Source organism: Pseudophryne corroboree, chromosome 8 (assembly GCF_028390025.1).
Source record: "Pseudophryne corroboree isolate aPseCor3 chromosome 8, aPseCor3.hap2, whole genome shotgun sequence".
In the NCBI taxonomy this organism is placed as follows: domain Eukaryota; kingdom Metazoa; phylum Chordata; class Amphibia; order Anura; family Myobatrachidae; genus Pseudophryne; species Pseudophryne corroboree.
In genome coordinates, this window is record NC_086451.1 from 253,165,746 (window position 1) to 253,189,731 (window position 23,986).

General features: G+C 47.2%; 1 protein-coding gene across 1 annotated transcript in view; it reads left to right on the forward strand.

Annotated features, from left to right (window-relative positions):
* The window catches only part of ZDHHC15 (zinc finger DHHC-type palmitoyltransferase 15), a 186,276-nt gene extending 164,574 nt beyond the window's left edge, over nt 1-21,702 (forward strand). Inside the window, exon 12 of the mRNA XM_063937176.1 lies at nt 20,870-21,702. The gene's annotated coding sequence lies outside the window, so the exon portion shown is untranslated. The remainder of the gene's footprint in view (nt 1-20,869) is intronic.
* Nucleotides 21,703-23,986: the final 2,284 nt, after the last annotated feature.

Sequence of the window (23,986 nt, forward strand, 5' to 3'; positions counted from 1 at the left end):
TCCGCACTCTCACGCCCGTTTGGGAGCTTTGTTATAATCCCCATGGTCCTTACGGAGTCCCAGCATCCACTTAGGACGTCAGAGAAAATAAGATTTTACTCACCGGTAAATCTATTTCTCGTAGTCCGTAGTGGATGCTGGGCGCCCATCCCAAGTGCGGATTGTCTGCAATACTTGTATATAGTTATTGCCTAACTAAAGGGTTATTGTTGAGCCATCTGTTGAGAGGCTCAGTTATATTTCATACTGTTAACTGGGTATAGTATCACGAGTTATACGGTGTGATTGGTGTGGCTGGTATGAGTCTTACCCGGGATTCAAAATCCTTCCTTATTGTGTCAGCTCTTCCGGGCACAGTATCCTAACTGAGGTCTGGAGGAGGGTCATAGTGGGAGGAGCCAGTGCACACCAGGTAGTCCTAAAGCTTTCTTTAGTTGTGCCCAGTCTCCTGCGGAGCCGCTATTCCCCATGGTCCTTACGGAGTCCCAGCATCCACTACGGACTACGAGAAATAGATTTACCGGTGAGTAAAATCTTATTTTTTCTCTGTGATTTAGTCACCATATCTCTCCTTTTTCTCTAACGTCCTAAGTGGATGCTGGGGACTCCGTAAGGACCATGGGGAACAGCGGCTCCGCAGGAGACTGGGCACATCTAAAGAAAGCTTTAGGACCAACTGGTGTGCACTGGCTCCTCCCCCTATGACCCTCCTCCAAGCCTCAGTTAGATTTCTGTGCCCGACGAGAAGGGTGCACACTAGGGGCTCTCCTGAGCTTCTTAGTGAAAGTTTTAGTTTAGGTTTGTTATTTTCAGTGAGACCTGCTGGCAACAGGCTCACTGCATCGAGGGACTAAGGGGAGAAGAAGCGAACTCACCTGCATGCAGAGTGGATTGGGCTTCTTGGCTACTGGACATTAGCTCCAGAGGGACGATCACAGGCCCAGCCTGGATGGGTCCCGGAGCCGCGCCGCCGGCCCCCTTACAGAGCCAGAAGAGCGAAGAGGTCCGGAAAAATCGGCGGCAGAAGACGTTCCTGTCTTCAATAAGGTAGCGCACAGCACTGCAGCTGTGCGCCATTGCTCTCAGCACACTTCATACTCCGGTCACTGAGGGTGCAGGGCGCTGGGGGGGGCGCCCTGAGACGCAATAAAACATGATAAAAATACCTTACATGGCAAAAAATACATCACATATAGCTCCTGGGCTATATGGATGCATTTAACCCCTGCCAGAATATACAGAAAAACGGGAGATAAGGCCGACAAAAAGGGGGCGGAGCCTATCTCCTCAGCACACTGGCGCCATTTTCCCTCACAGCTCAGTTGGAGGGAAGCTCCCTGGCTCTTCCCTGCAGTCACTACACTACAGAAAGGGTTAAAAAAAGAGAGGGGGGCACTAATTAGGCGCAGTATTAAAACATACAGCAGCTATAAGGGGAAAAACACTTATATAAGGATATCCCTGTATATATATATAGCGCTCTGGTGTGTGCTGGCATACTCTCCCTCTGTCTCCCCAAAGGGCTAGTGGGGTCCTGTCCTCTATCAGAGCATTCCCTGTGTGTGTGCTGTGTGTCGGTACGTTTGTGTCGACATGTATGAGGAGAAAAATGATGTGGAGACGGAGCAGAGTGTCTGTAACAGTGATGTCACCCCCTAGGGGGTCGACACCTGAGTGGATGTACTGTTGAAAATTACGTGACAGTGTCAGCTCTGTATAAAAAAACAGTGGTTGACATGAGACAGCCGGCTACTCAGCTTGTGCCTGTCCAGATGTCTCATAGGCCGTCAGGGGCTCTAAAGCGCCCGTTACCTCAGATGGCAGATACAGACGCCGACACGGATACTGACTCCTGTGTCGACGGTGAAGAGACAACCGTGATTTCCAGTAGGGCCACACGTTACATGATTGAGACAATGGAAAATGTTTTATACATTTCTGATAATACGAGTACCACCAAAAAGGGGTATTATGTTCGGTGAGGGAAAAACTACCTGTAGTTTTCCTGAATCTGAGAAATAAAATGAGGTGTGTGATGATGCGTGGGTTTCCCCCCGATAACAATTGATAATTTCTTAAAAAGTATTGGTGTATACCCTTTCCCGCCAGAGGTTAGGGTGCGTTGGGAAACACCCCCTAGGGGGGATAAGGCGCTCACACGCTTGTAAGAACAAGGGCTCTACCCTCTCATGAGATGGCCGCCCTTAAGGATCCTGCTGATAGAAAGCAGGAGGGTATCCAAAAATGTATTCACACACATACTGGTGTTATACTGCGACCAGCAATCGCCTCAGCCTGGAGGTGCAGTGCTGGGTTGGCATGGTCGGATTCCCTGACTGGAAATATTGATATCCTAGATAAGGATAGTATATTATTGCCTATAGAGCATTTAAAAGATGCATTTCTATATATGCATGATGCACAGCGGAATATTTGCCGACTGGCATCAAGTATAAGTGCGTTGTCCAATTCTACCAGTAAAATGGTCAGGTGATGCGGATTCCAAACGGCATTTGGAAGTATTGCCTTTGAAAAGGGACATTTGGGGTCGGTCTTTTAGACCTGGTGGCCACGGCAACAACTGGGAAATCCACGTTTGTACCCCAGGTCGCCTCTCAAAATAAGACGCCGTATTATCAGGCGCAGTCCTTTGTTGGCAAGCGGACAAAAGGTTCCTCTTTTCTGCTCGTGACAGAGGGAGAGGAAAAAGGCTGAAGAGATTAGCCAGTTCCCAGGAACAGAAACCCTTTCCCGCCTCTGCCAAGCCCTCAGTATGACGCTAGGGCCTTACAAGCTCAGGCACGGTGGGGGCCCGTTCTCAATGAATTTCAGTGCGCAGTGGGCTCACTCGCAAGTAGACCCCTGGATCCTTCAGGTAATATCTCAAGGGTACATATTGGAATTCGAGACGTCTCCCCCTCGCCGTTTCCAAAAGTCGGCTTTACCGACGTATCCCTCTGACAGGGAGGCAGTTTTGGAAGCCATTCACAAGCTGTATTCCCAGCAGGTGATAATCAAGGTACCCCTCCTGCAACAGGGAACGGGGTATTATTCCACACTATTGTGGTACCGAAGCCAGACGGCTCGGTGAGACCGATTCTAAATCTAAATCTAAAATCTAAAATCTTTGAACACTTACATACAGAGGTTCAAATTCAAGATTGAGTCACTCAGAGCAGTGATTGCGAACCTGGAAGAAGGGGACTACATGATGTCTCGGGACATCAAGGATGCTTACCTTCATGTCAAAATTTACCCTTCTCACCAAGGGTACCTCAGGTTATGGTACAGAACTGTCACTATCCGTTCAGACGCTGCCGTAGGGATGGTCCACGGCACCCCGGGTCTTTACCAAGGTAATGGCCGAAATGATATCCCTTCGAAGGAAGGGAATTTTAGTTATCCCTTACTTGGACGATTCCCTGATAAGGGTAAGATCCAGGGAACAGTTGGAAGTCGGTGTAGCACTATCTCAGGTAGTGTTGCGGCAGCACGATTGGATTCTCAATATTCCAAAATCGCAGCTGGTTCCGACGACTTGTCTTCTGTTTCCTAGGGATGTTCCTGGACACAGTCCAGAAAAAAGGTGTTTCTCCCGGAAGAGAAAGCCAGGGAGTTATCCGAGCTAGTCAGGAACCTCCTAAAACCGAACCAAGTCTCAGTGCATCAATGCACAAGGGTTCTGGGTAAAAATGGTGGCTTCCTACGAAGCAATCCCATTCGTTAGATTCCACGCAAGAACTTTCCAGTGGAACCTACTGGACAAATGGTCCGGGTCGCATTTTCAGATGCATCAGCGGATAACCCTGTCACCAAGGACAAGGGTATCCATCCTGTGGTGGTTGCATCTTCTAGAGGGCCGCAGATTCGGCATTCAGGACTTGGTCCTGGTGACCACGGATGCCAGCCTGCGAGGCTGGGGAGCAGTCACACAGGGAAGGAATATCCAGGGCTTAGGGTCAAGCCTGGATACATCACTTCACATAAATATCCTGAAGCTAAGGGCCATTTACAATGCTCTAAGCTTAGCAAGACCTCTGCTTCAAGGTCAGCCGGTGTTGATCCAGTCGGACAACATCATGGCAGTCACCCACGTAAACAGACAGGGTGGCACAAGAAGCAGGAGGGCAATGGCAGAAGCTGCAGGGATTCTTCGCTGGGCGGAAAATCATGTGATAGCACTGTCAACAGTATTCATTCCGGGAGTGGACAACTGGGAAGCAGACTTCCTCAGCACGACCTCCACCCGGGAGAGTGGGGACTTCACCCAGAAGTCGTCCACATGATTAAAAAACTCGACAGGTATTGCGCCAGGTCAAGAGACCCTCAGGCAATAGTTGTAGACGCTCTGGTAACACCGTGGGTGTACCAGTCAGTGTATGTGTTCCCTCCTCTGCCTCTCATACCCAAGGTACTGAGATTGATAAGATGGAGAGGAGAAAGCACTATATTCGTGGCTCCGGATTGGCCAAGAAGGACTTGGTAACCGGAACTTCAAGAGATGCTCACGGAGGATCCGTGGCCTCTACCTCTAAGAAGGGACCTGCTCCAGCAAGGACCCTGTCTGTTCCAAGACTTACCGCGGCTGCGTTTGACGGCATGCCGGTTGAACACCGGATCCTGAAGGAAAAAAGGCATTCCGGATGAAGTCATCCATATCCTGATCTAAAGCCAGGAAGGATGTAACCGCAAAAACATTATCACCGCAATTGGCGAAAATATGTTGCGTAGTGCGAGGCCAGTAAGGCCCGACGGAGGAAATTCAACTGGGTCGATTCCTACATTTCCTGCAAACAGGAGTGTCTATGGGCCTGAAATTGGGGTCCATTAAGGTTCAGATTTCGGCCCTGTCAATTTTCTTCCAAAAAAGAACTAGCTTCAGTCCCTGAAGTTTAGACGTTTGTAAAAGGGGTACTGCATATACAGCCTCCTTTTGTGCCTCCAGTGGCAATTTGGGATCTCAATGTAGTTTGGGTTCCAAAAGTCACATTGGTTTGAACCACTTAAATCTGTGGAGTTAAAATATCTCACATGGAAAGTGGTCATGCTGTTGGCCCTGGCCTGGGCCAGGCGCGTGTCAGAATTGGCGGCTTTATCCTGTAAAAGCCCTTATCTGATTTTCCATTCGGACAGGGCGGAATTGAGGACTCGTCCTCAGTTTCTCCCTAAGGTGGTTCCAGCGTTTTCACCTGAACCAACCTATTGTGGTGCCTGCGGCTACTAGGGACTTGGAGGAATCCAAGTTGCTGGATGTTGTCAGGGCCCTGAAAATATTTCCAGGACGGCTGGAGTCAGGAAATCTGACTCGCTGTTTATCCTGTATGCACCCAACAAGCTGGGTGCTCCTGCTTCTAAGCAGACTATTGCTCGTTGGATTTGTAGTACAATTCAGCTTGCACATTCTGTGGCAGGCCTGCCACAGCTAAAATCTGTAAAAGCCCGTTCCACAAGGAAAGTGGGCTCATCTTGGGCGGCTGCCCGAGGGGTCTCGGCTTTACAACTTTGCCGAGCAGCTACTTGGTCAGGGGCAAACACGTTAGCTAAATTCTACAAATTTGATACCCTGGCTGAGGAGGACCTGGAGTTCTCTCATTCGGTGCTGCAGAGTCATCCGCACTCTCCCGCCCGTTTGGGAGCTTTGGTATAATCCCCATGGTCCTTACGGAGTCCCCAGCATCCACTTAGGACGTTAGAGAAAATAAGAATTTACTTACCGATAATTCTATTTCTCATAGTCCGTAGTGGATGCTGGGCGCCCATCCCAAGTGCGGATTGTCTGCAATACTTGTACATAGTTATTGTTACAAAAATCGGGTTATTATTGTTGGGAGCCATCTTTTCAGAGGCTCCTCTGTTATCATACTGTTAACTGGGTTCAGATCACAAGTTATACGGTGTGATTGGTGTGGCTGGTATGAGTCTTACCCGGGATTCAAAATCCTTCCTTATTGTGTACGCTCGTCCGGGCACAGTATCCTAACTGAGGCTTGGAGGAGGGTCATAGGGGGAGGAGCCAGTGCACACCAGTTGGTCCTAAAGCTTTCTTTAGATGTGCCCAGTCTCCTGCGGAGCCGCTGTTCCCCATGGTCCTTACGGAGTCCCCAGCATCCACTACGGACTATGAGAAATAGAATTATCGGTAAGTAAATTCTTATTATCTCTGCTGGTGCTGACTACACTGCGCAGGGGTTTGGGTTTAGGGATATAGGGGGTAATTCCAAGTTGATCGCAGCAAGAATTTTGGTAGCAGTTGGGCAAAACCATGTGCACTGCAGGGGAGGCAGATATAACATGTGCAGAGAGAGTTAGATTTGGGTGTGGTGAGTTCAATCTGCAATCTAAATTGCAGTGTAAAAATAAAGCAGCCAGTATTTACCCTGCACAGAAACAATATAACCCACCCAAATCTAACTCTCTCTGCACATGTTATATCTGCCTCCCCTGCAGTGCACATGGTTTTGCCCAACTGCTAAAAAATTTCCTGCTGCGATCAACTTGGAATTACCCCCATAGTGCTGCTAATAATTGTACTGTGTTACCTCATACTGCAAGTTATATCATGTCTGCTTCTGAGGGTAACTGTTCTGGGGCGGAACACACTGCTGGTGTTGCTGAAGCCACAGGCACATATGGGGAGAATATAGCAGCTGTGGGCTCTGGTTCTGGGGGCTCCTTGCCCCCCAGTGGGACTGTGGCAACGGAGGCACATACTGACCCTCCGTGGGCCGCTTTTTCCCACGCTTCTGCATACGCTAGTTCATAAACTAGCACCCCCTATGGGACCCCCAATGCCGGTACAACCGTATGTGGTCCCTGCAGCTAACCCGCCATGGGCGGACGATTTATCTGCTCAATTAAAGAAGTTGAACCAGTCCCTGACTACTAAAAAGTCTGACCAACGCTCGTCTAAGTCCAAGAGGTCCTCTAAGCGAGTGCTCATCTCCTCACAATCCACTGCTGTCACTGACACCTCGTCTGATGAAGACAGCACATACACTGACCCCACAGGTTCTGACTCGGATACGGCTGATGGGGAGGGTAGTTCACATGTGGATGTTCCTGATCTTTTGGAGGCTATTAAGTTAATTCTGCAGATTACGGATGATCCCGAGCCATCCGTTCCTCCTAAGAAACCAGATCGGTTCAAGCGTCAGAAGGTGATTAAACAAGTTTTACCTCACTCTGACCACCTAGTGGATATACGTCAGGAACCCTGGCAAAGCCCGCGTACTAAGTTTGTGCCTCAAAAGAAGATGCTGGCTCGCTATCCCCTCGCGCCAGAGCTGTCTAAGAATTGGGAAACGCCTCCTCCAGTAGACTCACATGTGGCTACGATGGTGGTTTCCTCAGCTCTACCTGTCACTACCATCACGTCTTTAGAAGAGCCTATGGATAAAAGTGTCGAGGGTTGTCTAAAAGCGATTTACACCCTCACAGGTGCTGACAAAGGCCCACTATTGCAGCTACATGGGCGGCAGAGGCTATTGAAGCATGGGCCTTGGAGTTAGAGGCTGAAATCTCCTCTGACCATGCTAGACGATGCTTGTCATATATTGTCACAGCTTCTCGCTATATTAAAGAGGCGGCTTCTGATGCCGGTATCCTAGCAGCCAAGGCCTCTACTACGTCAGTCCTGGCTCGCAGGATATTGTGGCTGAGATCCTGGTCTGTGGATCTGGACTCTAGAAAAACCCTGGAGGTACTCCCTTTCAAGGGGGATATTCTGTTTGGGGAGGACTTAAATAAGATAGTGGCTGACTTGGCTACTGCCAAAACTGCCTGTCTGCCTAATACAGCTCCTTCTGTGTTGAAGGCCAAAGGCACGTCCTTTCGCCCCTTTCGTCCTTCAGGTAAAGCAAAAGGTCAGGCGTACCATAAGCAGGCCCGCACTTCCAAACCTGGTAAGCCGAAGCCCAAAAGAGCCTGGGCTGCCCGTCAGCCAGCAGCCAAGACCGATAAGCCTGCCGGGATCCCAGGGTGGGGGGCCGGCTTCTAGGGTATACCCAGGAATGGTTGAAGACCACTTCAGATGCCTGGGTACGAGAAGTTGTCACTCGAGGTTACGCCATAGCCTTCAAAAATCGACCCCCTCATCGATTTTGCCAGACAGATGTCCCGTCGGACCAGACAAAGGCAAACACTCTGCATTCGGTGGTACAGACCCTCCTGGATACAGGAGTCGTAGTACAGGTGCCTCTTGCTCAGAGGGGCCGGGGGTACTATTCTCCGCTGTTTCTAGTCCCGAAACCGAATGGGTCCTCCCGGCCCATTCTCAACCTCAAGGCACTGAACAAGTTTGTGAAGGTTTCCAAGTTCCGTATGGAAACCCTTCGCTCTATATTTCTGGCCTTGGAACCTGGGGACTACAGGATGCTAACCTGCATATTCCTATAGCAGTGTCACATCATCAATACCTGAGGTTCGCTATTGGCAACCTCCATTACCAGTTTCTGGCGTTACCTTTTGGTTTAACAACGGCTCCGCGAGTCTTCACCAAAGTTATGGCGGTGATGACGGCGGTACTCCGCCGTCAAGGGGTCAGGATACTGCCGTATCTGGACGACTTGTTAATCCTGGCAAATTCCCCAGATCTTCTCCTGCGTCATCTGGATATGACGGTCTGGTTTCTACAAGCCCACGGGTGGCTCATCAACTGGAAGAAATCCTCCCTGGTCCCTGCTCAGAGCATGGTGCATCTGGGAGCGCTGTTGGACACTCACAACCAGAGGTTGTTCTTGTCTCAGGAGAAAGTCCTGAAACTTCAGGACAGGATTCGTTGCTTCCTTTCTCATCCGCAAGTGTCGATACATTCGGCAATGCAGGTGCTGGGCCTCATGGTGTCAGCGTTCGACATGGTGGAGTATGCTCAATTTCATTCTCGCCCCCTCCAGAAGCTGATTCTAGCCAAGTGGGACGGCCTGCCTCACCGGATCAGGTCTCAAATTATCTCTTTGACTCCGGAGGTCGATCTGTCGCTGCTCTGGTGGCTCCAGGACCGACAATTGTGCAGAGGCCGTCCCTTCTGGATATCCAACTGGGTCCTGTTGACGACAGATGCCAGTCTAAGAGGTTGGGGCGCCGTGCTGGAGCAGCACTCCTTGCAGGGTCGGTGGACCAAGGAGGAATCTCTCCTCTCGATCAACATTCTGGAATTGCGGGCGGTCTTCAATGCGTTGAACCTAGCCCAGCATTTGATTCAGAACCGTCCTGTTCAAGTACAGTCGGACAACGCCACCACAGTGGCTTACATAAATTATCAAGGCGGCACTCGAAGCCGTTTGGCAATGAAGGAAATCTCACGGATTCTACGTTGGGCAGAACGCCATCTACCGGCAATATCGGCAATATTCATTCCGGGAGTCCTGAATTGGGAAGCGGACTTTCTCAGGCAGGACTTGCATGCCGGCGAGTGGGGCCCCCATCCAGAAGTGTTTCAACTCCTCGTGGAAAGGTGGGGTCTTCCAGATGTGGATCTGATGGCGTCTCGACACAATCGCAAGGTTCCGGTCTTCGGAGCAAGGAAAAGGGATCATCAAGCAGCATTTGTGGATGCGCTGGCGGTGCCGTGGAGGTTTCGGCTGCCGTACGTGTTCCCACCGGTGTCACTCCTGCCCAGGGTAATTCGGAAGTTCAAGCAAGAAAAAGGAAATCTGCTTCTCATAGCTCCGGCGTGGCCCAGACGGCACTGGTTCTCAGACCTGCAAGGCCTATCGCCAGAGCGTTCACTTCTACTTCCTCAACGCCCAGACCTTCTCGTTCAGGGCCCCTGTGTCTACCAGGACCTAGCCCAGCTGTCTTTGACGGCGTGGCTCTTGAAGCTTCCGTCTTAAGAGCTAAGGGTTTTTCTGAAGAGGTCATTAAAACTATGTTGCGGGCCCGGAAACCGGCCTCTGCTCGGATTTACCATCGGGTCTGGCATTCCTACTTTGTTTGGTGCGCATCTAACCATTATGACGCTTCCAAGTTTAGTACAGCCAAACTTTTAGCTTTTCTACAGCAGGGCCTAGATTTAGGCCTGCGTCTGGCCTCCCTCAAGGTTCATATTTCTGCCTTGTCGGTGTGGTTTCAGAGAAAAATTGCGACTTTACCTGATGTTCATACTTTCACTCAGGGTGTGTTGTGTATCCAACCTCCCTATGTCCCGCCTGTGGCTCCTTGGGACTTGTCTGTGGTTTTGGAGGCGTTGCAGGAACCTCCATTTGAACCTCTTGGTTCAGCTGACCTTAAGTGGCTTTCCCTTAAGGTGGTGTTCTTGCTGGCTATTGCCTCTGCTAGAAGAGTGTCTGATTTGGGTGCCTTGTCTTGTAGTTCCCCATATCTGATTTTTCACCGTGACCGGGCGGTTCTTAGGACTCGTCCCGGATATTTACCTAAGGTGGTTTCTTCGTTCCACCTTAACCAGGAGATTGTGGTTCCGGCACTTGTTTCTCCTGATCTGTCTCCCAAAGAGCGGTCTTTGGATGTGGTACGGGCTCTCCGTATCTATGTGAAGAGAACTGCTTCTATTCGAAAGTCTGATTCTCTTTTGTTTTGTTTGGATTTCACAAACGTGGCTGGCCTGCTCACAAGCAGACCCTTGCCAGGTGGATTAGAATGGTGATTGCGCATGCTTATGTGAAGGCTGGTCTGTCAGCTCCAGTTCACATTACGGCCCATTCTACTCGGTCTGTTGGACCTTCTTGGGCGGCCCAACGTGGTGCGACCCTTGACCAATTGTGCAAGGCGGCTACGTGGTCCTCCGGGAACATGTTCATAAGGTTCTATGCCTTCGATACTGCCGCTTCCCAGGATGCTTCCTTTGGACGCCGGGTTCTTGTGCGTGCTACAGTGCGTCCCCTCCCATAAGGAACTGCTTTAGGCCATCCCCATTGTCCAGACTTGTGGAGCCCAGTGTACCCTGCAGCAGAAAACGAGTTTTATGGTAAGAACTTACCCTTGTTAAAACTCTTTCTGCGAGGTACACTGGGCTCCACAAGGCGCCCACCTTGACGCACTTAGCTACTTTGGGTTGATATGGCATTAGCCGCTGACACTTCTGTTGTCGTGAGAGTGTGGTGTATATGGCTACTAACCGTTGTCGTCTCTTTTCCTGCTACTGCATTGGGCTGGTTAACTAAACTGAGCTCCTGTGCTGGGAGGCGGGGTGAGATAGGGGGCGGCGCTGTGCATTCTGGGAACAGTCAAAGCTTTGAGCCTGTTGGTGCCTCGGATCGGGATCCTACTCTACACCCCATTGTCCAGACTTGTGGAGCCCAGTGTACCTCGCAGAAAGAGTTTTAACAAGGGTAAGTTCTTACCATAAAACCCGTTATTTAGTACAAGTATTCTGTGATATACATCCAGTATCTACTGTGCATTGTTATATCTATACTCATAGATATTTATATGTAATTTTACTAGTCCAGTGCAGTTTTATTGTTTATATGTAATATAAACATTGAACATGTGACTGTGCCTATAGCTGTTGTGTGGGATTCCATTCTCCTATATCACATATTGCTAACACATTATTCTGTACCCTGAGGGGCTAAGTGCGCCAGGGTCCTAAATATATATATATATATATATATATATATATATATATATATATATATATATATATATATATATATATATATCTCTATATCATACATATGGCGGCACTCCAATAAATCGCGCTGACACCGGCAAGTGCTTCAACGTTTTGAGGGTTTATTCCCTCGTCATCAGGATAAAATACAATACACAAACTTACGTCTTAAATCCCCTCACCACACTGCGTGCAAGGCGCCTGGATCTGGAAATTGGTAGGCGTCGCCCACATGAGACGTCATCCTCCACTCCCCGTCTCCATGGCAGCCAAGGAACAATAACAAGAATACTGTGAAGTATAAAAAAGCGTCTTAAGGTCACAGCAAAAGCGAGCAATCATATATTATGCATACATAATAATCATATAGCATTTTAAGTCATAGTACTGAGCATTATTCTAAGCCAACATTACTGCAGATAAAAAACCAATCAGAAGCAAGATATTAATAATAAATCCTTCATAACAGTCGTACAATTATCACAAGAAGCAGTGTAGCCCCAAATTCTCATTGAGGCCTCTCGGTGACAGAGTGCCCAACCTGTGAATCCATCTTGATTCACAGCGTAAAAGGGCTGAGGATCTGTCACCTCCCCTAGGCCTAGGGGGAATATGGTCTATAATCCTATATCTAAGGGCCGATAGATTATGACCAGCACTCATGAAATGCCTAGAAACCGGCTGATCACTATATCCCTTCTCAATAGCATTTCTAATTGATAGCCTATGTGTGGCCATCCGTTCCCGCAGTGTCCTATCGGTTTTACCGACGTAGCTTAATCCACATGGGCATGTGATCATATAAATAATATAATTAGTAGTACATGTCACCCGATGTCTAAGTATTTCTTGCCGCTATGTGGATGCATGAACGAATCGCCAGCAACCATAGAGTGACAAGTCGTGCAATTCAAGCACTTGTAACATCCATTCTTCCTGGCTAAGAACCGTTGTTGTACAGTATCATTTTTGGCCATAGTAATATCCGTTTTAACAACCCAATCGCAGATATTTTTACCCCTGGTGTAACAAGGCATCAGGGTTTTATCTTTTAGATTCAAATTCTTATCACTGCTTACAATAGGCCATACATTTTTAGCAATCTTACTGATGTCACTGCTCCTTGCATTATAGTGATTAACCCAGGGGATGTCTGTAGCATCCACCTTCCTATCTCTTGATGCAAAGAGTTGGTCACGTGGTATGGCCAATGCCCTATTTTTTGATTGTGTCAACTTTCGTATATCATATCCTCGATTGACAAATTTTTCAATCATATGGTCAATATTGGAAATGGCTGTATTGTGGTCACTGCATATGCGTCTTGCACGTAGAAATTGAGAATAGGGAAGGCCATATTTTAAAGGTTTTGGTGAAAACTTGCATCATGAAGCAAAGTGTTACGATCAGTCTGTTTACTGTATAATTTTGTACTAATATGACCATCCTCCAGTTCCACTAACACATCCAGAAAATGCACTGATCTACTGTCTATGGAATGTGTAAATTTAATGGGGCTATCCGAGGTATTATGTGCAGAGATAAATGTATTGAACGCCTCCTCAGTACCTGTCCATATCGAGAATAAATCGTCAATATACCTGGCATAAAATTTGATCTTATCACATATCTCAGGTCTATTGATCTTATTAATATCTTGCTTCTGATTGGTTTTTTATCTGCAGTAATGTTGGCTTAGAATAATGCTCAGTACTATGACTTAAAATGCTATATGATTATTATGTATGCATAATATATGATTGCTCGCTTTTGCTGTGACCTTATGACGCTTTTTTATACTTCACAGTATTCTTGTTATTGTTCCTTGGCTGCCATGGAGACGGGGAGTGGAGGATGACGTCTCATGTGGGCGACGCCTACCAATTTCCGGATCCAGGCGCCTTGCACGCAGTGTGGTGAGGGGATTTAAGACGTAAGTTTGTGTATTGTATTTTATCCTGATGACGAGGGAATAAACCCTCGAAACGTTGAAGCACTTGCCGGTGTCAGCGTGATTTATTGGAGTGCCGCCGTATGTATGCTATAGTTGGAGTTCCCTGCACAGGACTCTAACGGAAGGCACCACTTGTGTTGTATTTACTGGGAGTGCTGTCTATTTGGAAATATATATATATATTTTTTGTGCTGAAAAAGCCCCCTCGGCTTATACTAGAGTCAGTATTTAGGAGGGACACGGAGGGCACACCGCACGGCTCTCCTGTGTCCCACCTGCGTCTCCGGCGGCAGCGGCGTGTGTGTGTTAAAGGAAGTGCACGAACCGGCACTTCCTTTAACACACGCCGCTGCCGCCTGGAGATGCAGGAGGGACACAGGAGAGACGCGCGCACTGTGCCCTCCGTGTCCCTCCTTCAGAAGACAGCGCGGGAGCAACGGAGGGTAAGTAACTGGCACTGTGGGGCATATCTGGCGCATCTGGCACTGTGGGGCATATCTGGCAGCATGAGGGCATATCTGGCACATCTGGCACTGGGGCATATTTGGCAGCATGAGGGCATATCTGGCACTGTGGGGCATATCTGGCACTGTGGGCATATCTGGCAGCATGAGGGCATATCTGGCACTGTGGGGCATATCTGGCACTGTGGGGCATATCTGGCACTGTGGGGCATATCTGGCACTGTGGGCATATCTGGCAGCATGAGGGCATATCTGGCACTGTGGGGGCATATCTGGCACTATGAGGGCTGTGTACGGCTAGAGCTGCATTTCCCACCCTAGGCTTATACTCGAGCCAATAAGTTTTCCCAGGTTTTTGTGGTAAAATTAGGTGCCTCAGCTTATATTCGGGTCGACTTATACTCGAGTATATACGATATAGATATTAATTATTTATATATATATATATATATATATATATATATATATATATATATATATATATATATATATGTGTGTGTTGCACAGAATATATGATTGGGTATTTTTACTGTGTGTTTCAGTCACCTCATACCGCTTAAATCCTCCGTTTTGTGTGCTGTGTTTACTGTCACATAACATAGGGGGTTATTTGCAGGTATTGTGTTTGTCTGGCTATATTGTACTGTTACGCCCTAAGGCTACATTCCTTATAATGTCTGCTACACAGGGCGGGAAATCCGTGGACGCTTCTGCATCCTACAGTACTGGCACTACGGATTTACCTGAGGAGGAAGTTTTTAGCTGCTGGTTCAGGCGCTGAGTGCCGTATACCCGGTCAACTTGCAGCACCTGTGGCCAATCAAAACCCACCCTGGGCAGCATTCTCAAGTTTGTTGACTACACATGTGACACGTCTTACGCTCCCTGTTGGAGCTCCTGTGCCAGTGCAGCCACATATTGGGGGTAATTCCAAGTTGATCGCAGCAGGAATTTTGTTAGCATTTGGGCAAAACCATGGCCCTCATTCCGAGTTGTTCGCTCGGTATTTTTCATCGCATCGCAGTGAAAATCCGCTTAGTACGCATGCGCAATGTTCGCACTGCGACTGCGCCAAGTAACTTTACTATGAAGAAAGTATTTTTACTCACGGCTTTTTCTTCGCTCCGGCGATCGTAATGTGATTGACAGGAAATGGGTGTTACTGGGCGGAAACACGGCGTTTCAGGGGCGTGTGGCTGAAAACGCTACCGTTTCCGGAAAAAACGCAGGAGTGGCCGGAGAAACGGTGGGAGTGCCTGGGCGAACGCTGGGTGTGTTTGTGACGTCAACCAGGAACGACAAGCACTGAACTGATCGCACAGGCAGAGTAAGTCTGGAGCTACTCTGAAACTGCTAAGTAGTTAGTAATCGCAATATTGCGAATACATCGGTCGCAATTTTAAGAAGCTAAGATTCACTCCCAGTAGGCGGCGGCTTAGCGTGTGTAACTCTGCTAAATTCGCCTTGCGACCGATCAACTCGGAATGAGGGCCCATGTACACTGCAGGGGAGGCAGATTTAACATGTGCAGAGAGAGTTAGATTTGGGTGTGGTGTGTTCAATCTGCAATCTAATTTGCAGTGTAAAAATAAAGCAGCCAGTATTTACCTTGCACAGAAATAAAATAACCCACCCAAATCTAACTCTTTCTGCACATGTTATATCTGCCTCCCCTGCAGTGCACATCGTTTTGCCCAACTGCTAACAAAATTCCTGCTGCGATCAACTTGGAATTACCCCCATTGTCCCTGTAGTTAATCCGCCCTGGGCGGATATTCTGTCTACCAAATTACAACAATGAAATCAATCTTTGGTTAGACAAAAGTCTACCCCACGCTGCTCTGGGACCAAGGGGTCATCTAAACGGCCCATTTCTTCCTCACAATCCACTAATATTGTGGTTAATTCTTCCGATGAGGATGGGGAATATACTGATCCGTCAGACACTGATACAGTCGCTTCTGATGAGGAATCTACAACCCAGGTTGATGTTCCTGACTTAGTGGAGGCTATAAAGCTAATTCTTCAAATAGATGATGTCACTGAGCCTACTACTGCGTCTAAGAAACCTGATAAGTTCAAATGTCAGAAGGTTGCTAAAGTAGTCTTACCACATTCTGACCATTTAATTGACATACGTCAGGAATCCTGGTCGCCTTTAGGAAAGAAATTTTCCCTGTTTAAAAAGATGCTAGCTCATTATCCTATCCCTGCGGAGTTGCGTAACAAGTGGGAAACTCCACCGCCGGTGGACTCTCATGTCGCCCGTCTTGTGGTGTCATCTACTCTGCCTGTCACCACTGTCACCTCACTGAAGGAACCGACGGATAAGCATGTGGAGGGATGCCTGAAGTCTATTTACTCCCTTACAGGTGCTGTACATAGTCATAGACCCACTATGGCAGCCTCCTGGGCTGCGAAAGGTATTGAAGCATGGGTTCAGGCAATTGAGGATGAGCTGCCTCAGGATTTTTCTGACACTTCCAGACAATGTCTGTCTTATATTACCACAGCCTCCCACTATATTCAGGAGGCGGCCTCTGATGCAGGTGTAATGGCGGCCAAGGCATCTACTACATGTATCCTGGCTCGTCGAATTATGTGGTTGAGGTCCTTGAAGGTGGACCTGGACTTCAAAAAGACCTTGGAGGTGCTCCCTTATAAGGGAGACATCCTATTTGGGGAGGATCTGAACAAGACTGTAACTGACTTGGCTACTGCCAAGACTGCGTGTCTCCCAAATACTAATTCTTCTGTTCCGAAGGCTAAGAGTACCACCTTTCGTTCCTTTCGACCTCCAGGAAAAGCAAAGGGTCAGGCGTATCCGTGACAGGCTCGTGCTTCCAAAACCACTTTGCCTAAATCTTAACAATCCTGGGCCGCCCGTCAGCCTGCTTCCAAACAAGACAAGCCTGCTGCATGACGGGGCGGTCCTCCCCCTGGGGGACCCCAGGGTGGGAGGCCGACTAATGCAGTTCGCCCAGGACTGGTTAAAGACAACTTTGGATGCCTGGGTGCGGGAAGTTGTCTCACGGGTACGAAATCTCTTTCAAGAGACGTTCCCCTCGCCAGTTTTGCACAACGGTTATACCTGCGGATCCGTTAAAGGCGCAAGCTCTACACTTGGTTGTACAATCCCTCCTGGATACAGGAGTGGTAGTGCCGGTACCTCTGTCTCAGAGAGGCAGGGGTTACTATTCGACCCTGTTTCTAGTTCCGAAGCCAAATGGGTCCTTCCGGCCTAATACTCTACCTCAAATCATTCGACAAGTTTGTGAGAGAGTATCCAAATTCCGTATGGAAACTGCGCTCTCTAGTGCTGGCCATGGAACCCGAAGACTATATGGTATCCCTGGACATACAGGATGCTTACCTGCACATACCTATTGCCATGTCGCATCAGCAATATCTGCAGTTTGCTATTGGCAACCTACAGTATCAATTCCAGGCACTGCCTTTTGGATTGGCTACGGCTCCTCTTATCTTCACCAAGGTCATGGCCATGATGACGGCTCTTCTCCGCTGTCAGGGTATCAGGATCCTGCCGTATCTGGACGACTTGCTGATCCTGGCGAACTCCCAAGATGCTCCAATTCCTCCAAGCCCACGGGTGGCTCGTCAACTGGAAAAAGTCCTGCTCGGAGCATGGTGCACCTGGGGGAACTACTGGACACACGCAACCAATGATTGTTTTTGTCTCCAGAGAAAGTCCTGATATTTCCCCTCTCGCCCAAAAGTGTCGAGACATTTGGTAGTGCAAGTACTAGGCCTCATGGTGTCGGCTTTCGACATGTTAGAGTTCGCTCAATTTCATTCCCACCCTCTGCAGAGGTTAATTCTTTCCAAGTGGGACGGCCTGCCTCATCGGATCAGGTCTCAAATTATCTCCTTGACTGCGGAGGTTCGTCTGTCACTGAGCTTGTGGCTACAGGACCAACAGTTGAGCAAGTGCCGTCCCTTCTGGATCACCAACTGGTTCCTCCTGACAACGGATGCCAGTTTGCGGGATTGGGGCGCGGTGTTGGATCAACACTCTCTCCAGGGTCGGTGGACTAGGGAGGAGTCTCTCCTCCCGATAAACATTCTAGAATTGCGGGCGGTATTCAATGCGCTGACACTGGCTCTGCCTCTAGTACAGAACAGGCCTGTTGAAGTAGAATCGGACATCGCCACCACTGTGGCGTACATAAATCATCAAGGCGGCACTCGAAACCACATGGCAATGCTGGAAGTATCAAAAATCCTCCATTGGGCGGAATGCCATCTGCCAGCCATATCTGCAGTGTTCATCCCTGGAATCCTCAACTGGGAAGCGGATTTCCTCAGTTGTCAGGACGTTCACACTGGAAAGTGGAGTCTTCATCCGGAAGTCTTCCAACTCCTAATGGACAAGTGGGGCCTACCAGACGTAGACCTGATGGCGTCTCGTCTCGGATCAAGGACAAGGGATCCTCAAGCAGCGTTCATGGACGCACTGGCAATTCCATGGAACTTTCGGCTGCCATACGTGTTCCTTCTGGTGTCGCTCCTGCCCAGGGTACTTTGGAAGCAATAAAAAGGAATACGAATTCTAGTCGCTCCAGTGTGGCCCAGACTGCATTGGTTCTCAGACCTGCAGGGTCTATCGATAGAACGTCCCCTTCTTCTTCCTCAATGCCCAGACCACCTCGTTCTGGGCACTTGTGCCTATCCGGACCTGGCCAGACTGGCTTTGACGGTGTGGCTCTTGAGGCTTCACTCCTAAGGGCCAAGGGATTCTCTGAGGCGGTTTTTCAAACTATGTTGAAGGCTCGCAATCCGGCTTCTGCACGGATTTATTACAGGGTCTGGAATTCTTATTTCACATGGTGTGCTGCTGAGAATTATGATGCATATTCGTTCAGAACTTCTAGGATTTTGGTTCATATATTTGCCTTGCCAGTGTGGTTTCAGAGGAAAATTGCGTCTATTCCTGACGTTCATACTTTCACTCAGGGTGTTTTAAGGATTCAGCCTTCCTTTGTCCCTCCTGCAAGAGTCTCCATTCGAACCTCTTGAGTCTGTGGATCTTAAAATGTCTTACACTTAAGGTTGTGTTTTTATTAGCAATTGCCTCTGCTAGGAGGGTGTTGGACGTAGGCGCTTTGTCCTGTCGTCCACCCTTTCTAATTTTTCACCGCGACCAGGCAGTTCTTCGAACTCGCCCTGGTTATCTACCTAAGATGGTGTCATCTTTTCATCTTAACCATGAGATTGTGGTTCCGGCCTTTATCTCTTCTGGTTTGTCCTCCAAATAGCGGTCTTTGGATGTTGTATGGGCTCTCCGTATTTACGTAGAGAGGACTGCCTCCCTCAGGGAGGTCAAATACCCTTTTTGTACTTCTTGATTTTCACAAACGTGGCTGGCCCGCAAATAAGCAGACCTTGGCCAGATGGATTAGAATGGTGATTGCACAAGCCTATGCGCAGGCTGGTCTCCCAGCTACTGCTGCTATCAAAGCCCATTCTACTTGGTCTGTTGGACCTTCTTGGGTGGCCCGCTGAGGTGCCGCTGAACAATTGTGCAAGGCGGCTACGTGGTCCTCTGTGAACACGTTCATCAGGTTCTGTGCTTTTCGATACTTCCGCCTGCCAGGATGCTTCCTTTTGGATGCCGGGTTCTTGTACCCGCTACAGTGTGTCCCCTCCCATGAGGAACTGCTTTAGGACATCCCCGATGTTATTCCCTGTGGAATACCAGTGTACCCCGCTACAGAAAAGGAGATTTATGGTAGACTTACCATAGTTAAATCTCTTTCTGCGAGGTACACTGGACTCCACAGGGCGCCCACCCTGATGCACTTAGCTTATTTGGGTTTGTATGGCATTAGCCGCTGGTACCTTCTCCTGTCGTGAGAATGTGGTTCTATCTGATTAACATCTGTCGTCTTTTACCTGCTACTGCATTGGACTGGTTAACGAAACTGAGCTCCAGTGCCTGGAGGCGGGGCTATAGAGGAGGCGGTGCAATGCATCCTGGGAACAGTCAAAGCTTTAGCGTGTTGGTGCCTCGGATCAAGGTCAAACTACACCCCCGATGTTATTCCCTGTGGAATCCAGTGTACCTCGCAGAAAGAGATTGAACTATGGTAAGTCTACCATAAATCTCCTTTTTGGTACTTACCGATAAATCAGTTACTCTGGATCCACAGGGTACACAGGACGCCCGCCTAGCGCTGTTCACCTGCCTTGATTATTGTTCCAGTTATTATATGGTATTGTTCGCGTGTGTGTGTGTGTGTGTGTGTGTGTGTGTGTGTGTGTGTGTTGCTTTCATGTTTTCTAATTCTCTTCCTCTTATTCCGTATCATCTCGGCTCAGTTTCCTAAAACTAAGGGCTGATGGGGGATAAAGGTGGAGGAGCTACACCTTTCTTCAGTTTGCAAAGTGCCAGCTCCCGATAGCCATGCGTCTATACCCCTATGTCTATTGCTTCCAGTGTCTCCTGTGTAATTCAGAGAAACCGATATATCGTTCAGTACCAAAATACCAGGCCAAGTGTTTCTTCTTGAGAAATTCAGCAGAAATTCTTAAATTGTCCTTACAGTAGTATCAGTTATGTGGTGGTGGTCAAGGTTGTGCGACTATTTTTCCATGTATTTTCGAGTTGGCAGCCACCAGCACTAGTTTTCTCTTTAAAATTCACCATAAATTTGATTTTTGTCCTAGACTACAAACCCATGGCAGCCATGCAAGTGCCCTGCGGAAGGCGGTTTCTTAAACACTGCCTTAAGATGTAATAACATCCGTTGTATTTTATTGTCACTTATTGAAATCAACCCCAGCCAAACAGTTATGGTTGAGGTTGAAAAGGCTCTTCTCTGTTGTCCGCCTCTGGCATGTATTTTTCATTCTGTATTACAGGGGAATGCTGGAAAATTTTGCACACAACAGCCACAGCAGGAAGACCAATCTCCTGACTCCTTATCAAAACCTGGCTCAGCACAGCTACGGGACCCCATCGTAAGGAATGGCTGAGACTGTGTTGCTGTACTAAAGCACTGCTGATTGGTTTGGGTTATTATCTGTATTCAGTGGGTGGATAAAAGAAAGAAAGGAACGGGACCAAATGTTTTTTTTTTTTTAAAGACTGTCATTATTTATATGCAAGATGATTTTTTAGTACCTGGGTAATCATTTTAACATTTTGATATTCTAATTTATTGATTGCCTTGGCAACTTATGGTCTTTGTATATATGCTGTTTAATTGTAATATGATGCTGGAGAAACTTGTCTTTGGAATGCTTCTTTCTAATGAAGGTCTTTTATTCTGTGTGTAAGGACTCAGGGAAGTGACTGCATATACAAATAACGTTCAGTTACGCATCAAGGGTTACTTCCTCTGTCAATGAATAATTGCACTGTACAATGATGCTGAGCGTATCCTAACCATCCCACAGAACAGTGCCATCCTCTTATTTACCAGCTTTGTTGCTGGATTATCAGTCAGAAGTTTCTAACTTCTTAGTTTCATTTATATAGACTCTAAAACAATTATTTTTGAGAATTCCTGTACCAAAGCATTTACTTTTATATGTGTGGGACAGGAGGGTCTACTGCAGAATGATAGAAACACTGTAATATATGCTGTCTCAATGTATTTTACTAAATGCACCAAAGATGTCTGAAAACTTATTTATATATATATATATATATATAGAGCGGCTAGATCTGTAATAAAAGAGTTTAAGATGTCTGTGCTGCTTACTGTATTAACTTGAAGCAGTTTCCCGACAGTCACTTACTGCTGCAGATTCCCACAATCAGGCTCTAACGATGTGAGTGTGTGTGATGGGTGCGTGTGTGGCTGGGCCTTTTTAGTGGTTGGATGCATTGTTTGTACTGTATACACATTCTGTAGCGGTTTGGCCAGTATTTGTCAAATTATGGATTCACATGTGTACAATACATTGCTTGCAAATTGTTTTAGAAACCTCATTATTTAAGTGAATTGGCAAATCTTCTGTCCCAAATAAATCGAGGAACCAATATGAAAATTGGTGCATTGGAAACATGTTCAATTGCACATAATAGCCAAGAAGCATGCCATCCCTTCTAAACAGCAGTAGAAAAATATGTTAGAATCCAATTAGTTGCTAATGCCTACAGCACTTTTACTGTCCATTGTTTTACATAGTTTTCCCCATGGTGTCTTTTTTTTTTTTTTCAATTGTTCTATTAAAAGAATGTCTCTGCTTCCATAACCATAATATGTTATCTTCCAATATTCACTGCAAACTTGGGAACAATATCTTGGACAAAATGAAATACTTTATAAAATAAATACAATAACAATACAGCAATTTCTTGCGGTGTTTCCATACTTTATTACTTTATACTATTAAAATTTTAATAACTTTTTCTGTAGGTCAAACTTATAACTACACTGTAATAACTACACTTTTCAAAGGCATTAACCTGTATTAGTTTGTGAAGGTACTATCATACCCCATTTCCACTGCCGCTAAAAACCGGATTATTGGCATGATAACCCGGGAGCGGCTTAGTGGTCCAGTGACCTGGGAAACCAGCCCGGCTAGCTTGCACGTTTGGTCCTGGGAAGGACCCGGGTTGTGGTGCATTGTAAATGGGTAAGACTGGTCGATGCAAACCTGCCCCGTTTACAGCATGGGGAAGGCCCGTGCTAGGAGATGAGCTCCTCTCCAGGTGCCGGCACTGGTCACGAGTGAGGTGACGTCACCGACCTGGCAATAAGCCAGGTCCATCCGCCACTCTGAAAAATGGTCTCAGCTGGGTCGCACCCAGTTTGGACCAGTGTACACAATCCTGTGTGCGACCTGGCATTTCAGTCTGAAATGGGTACTAGTCATACCATGTTCACATTGACAATTAGCGGGTTGCACCCGGGACTCGTGCACGAGTCCTTCCCGGGTGCAACCCGCTTGAGACCCCGTTCAGAGTGGCGGCCCAACACGGCATAATGCCGTGTCGATGACGTCACCGGGTCACATGCGGGGGCGGCGCTTGGAGATCAGATGATCTACAAGCGCCGCTCGCTCCTATAGTGTGAATGGGTCCCGGATCGCATCGACCCGGGAACACCGTTCACACTTGCGACTGACCCGGTATTGACCCAGGAATAACCCTTCTTTATTCCCGGGTTGAAATACTGGGTCAGACGACCCGGGAACTTGCCAGGACCCCCGTTCACACTGCAAATAAATCCGGATTACTGCGCGTTCACGTGCAATAACCCGGATTTTTAAAGGCAGTGTGAACGTGGTATAAGTGGTGGCTGGAGCAAACATTCATGAAAATGCTGCCTAACAATTCACTAGAAGCCAAGTAATAAATACTAATTTGGCCTGATGAATATTAATCATGAAGTGCCTCATTGATGTCACTATTATGTGGCAATTAGGCTGCATTTTCCTGAATATTGGTGTGACTTGCATAATATCTAGGTGGTAGCTGCACTTTAACCATTAACTACCATATAATGTTAGAATGTCATTAATGATTATTGTGTTATGCATTATGTTCCTAAGCAGGACTGGAACTACAATAAGCCTTTTTATGTTTTGTACAATGGTTATTTTTACGCTGTTGCAGGGCTTTTTTTTTTTTTTTACTGAAAAACACTAATTTCCATATTGTATTGCTGGATTTGCTGCCTGTCAAATAAATCGATGTGTATAATTTATAAGTACTATTTTATTTATTGTCTTCTTTTTTTAAGTGCATTTTGTAACTGCTTTTCAATAAAGTCTGCTTTAATTTAACCCCTTAGCCTGTATTGGGACTTTTGACTGACCACATTCCAACGTCATTAGTGCTTTTTCTGTGTAGTAACTACCTTTAAAAAAAAATAAAAAAAAATAAAATATATATATATATATATATATATATATATATATATATATATATATATATATATATAAAAAAATTTTTTTAAAGAAAACACCTTTAGTGCGCATGTATAAACATACAAAACATTTTTACAACACCTGGAACTAGGA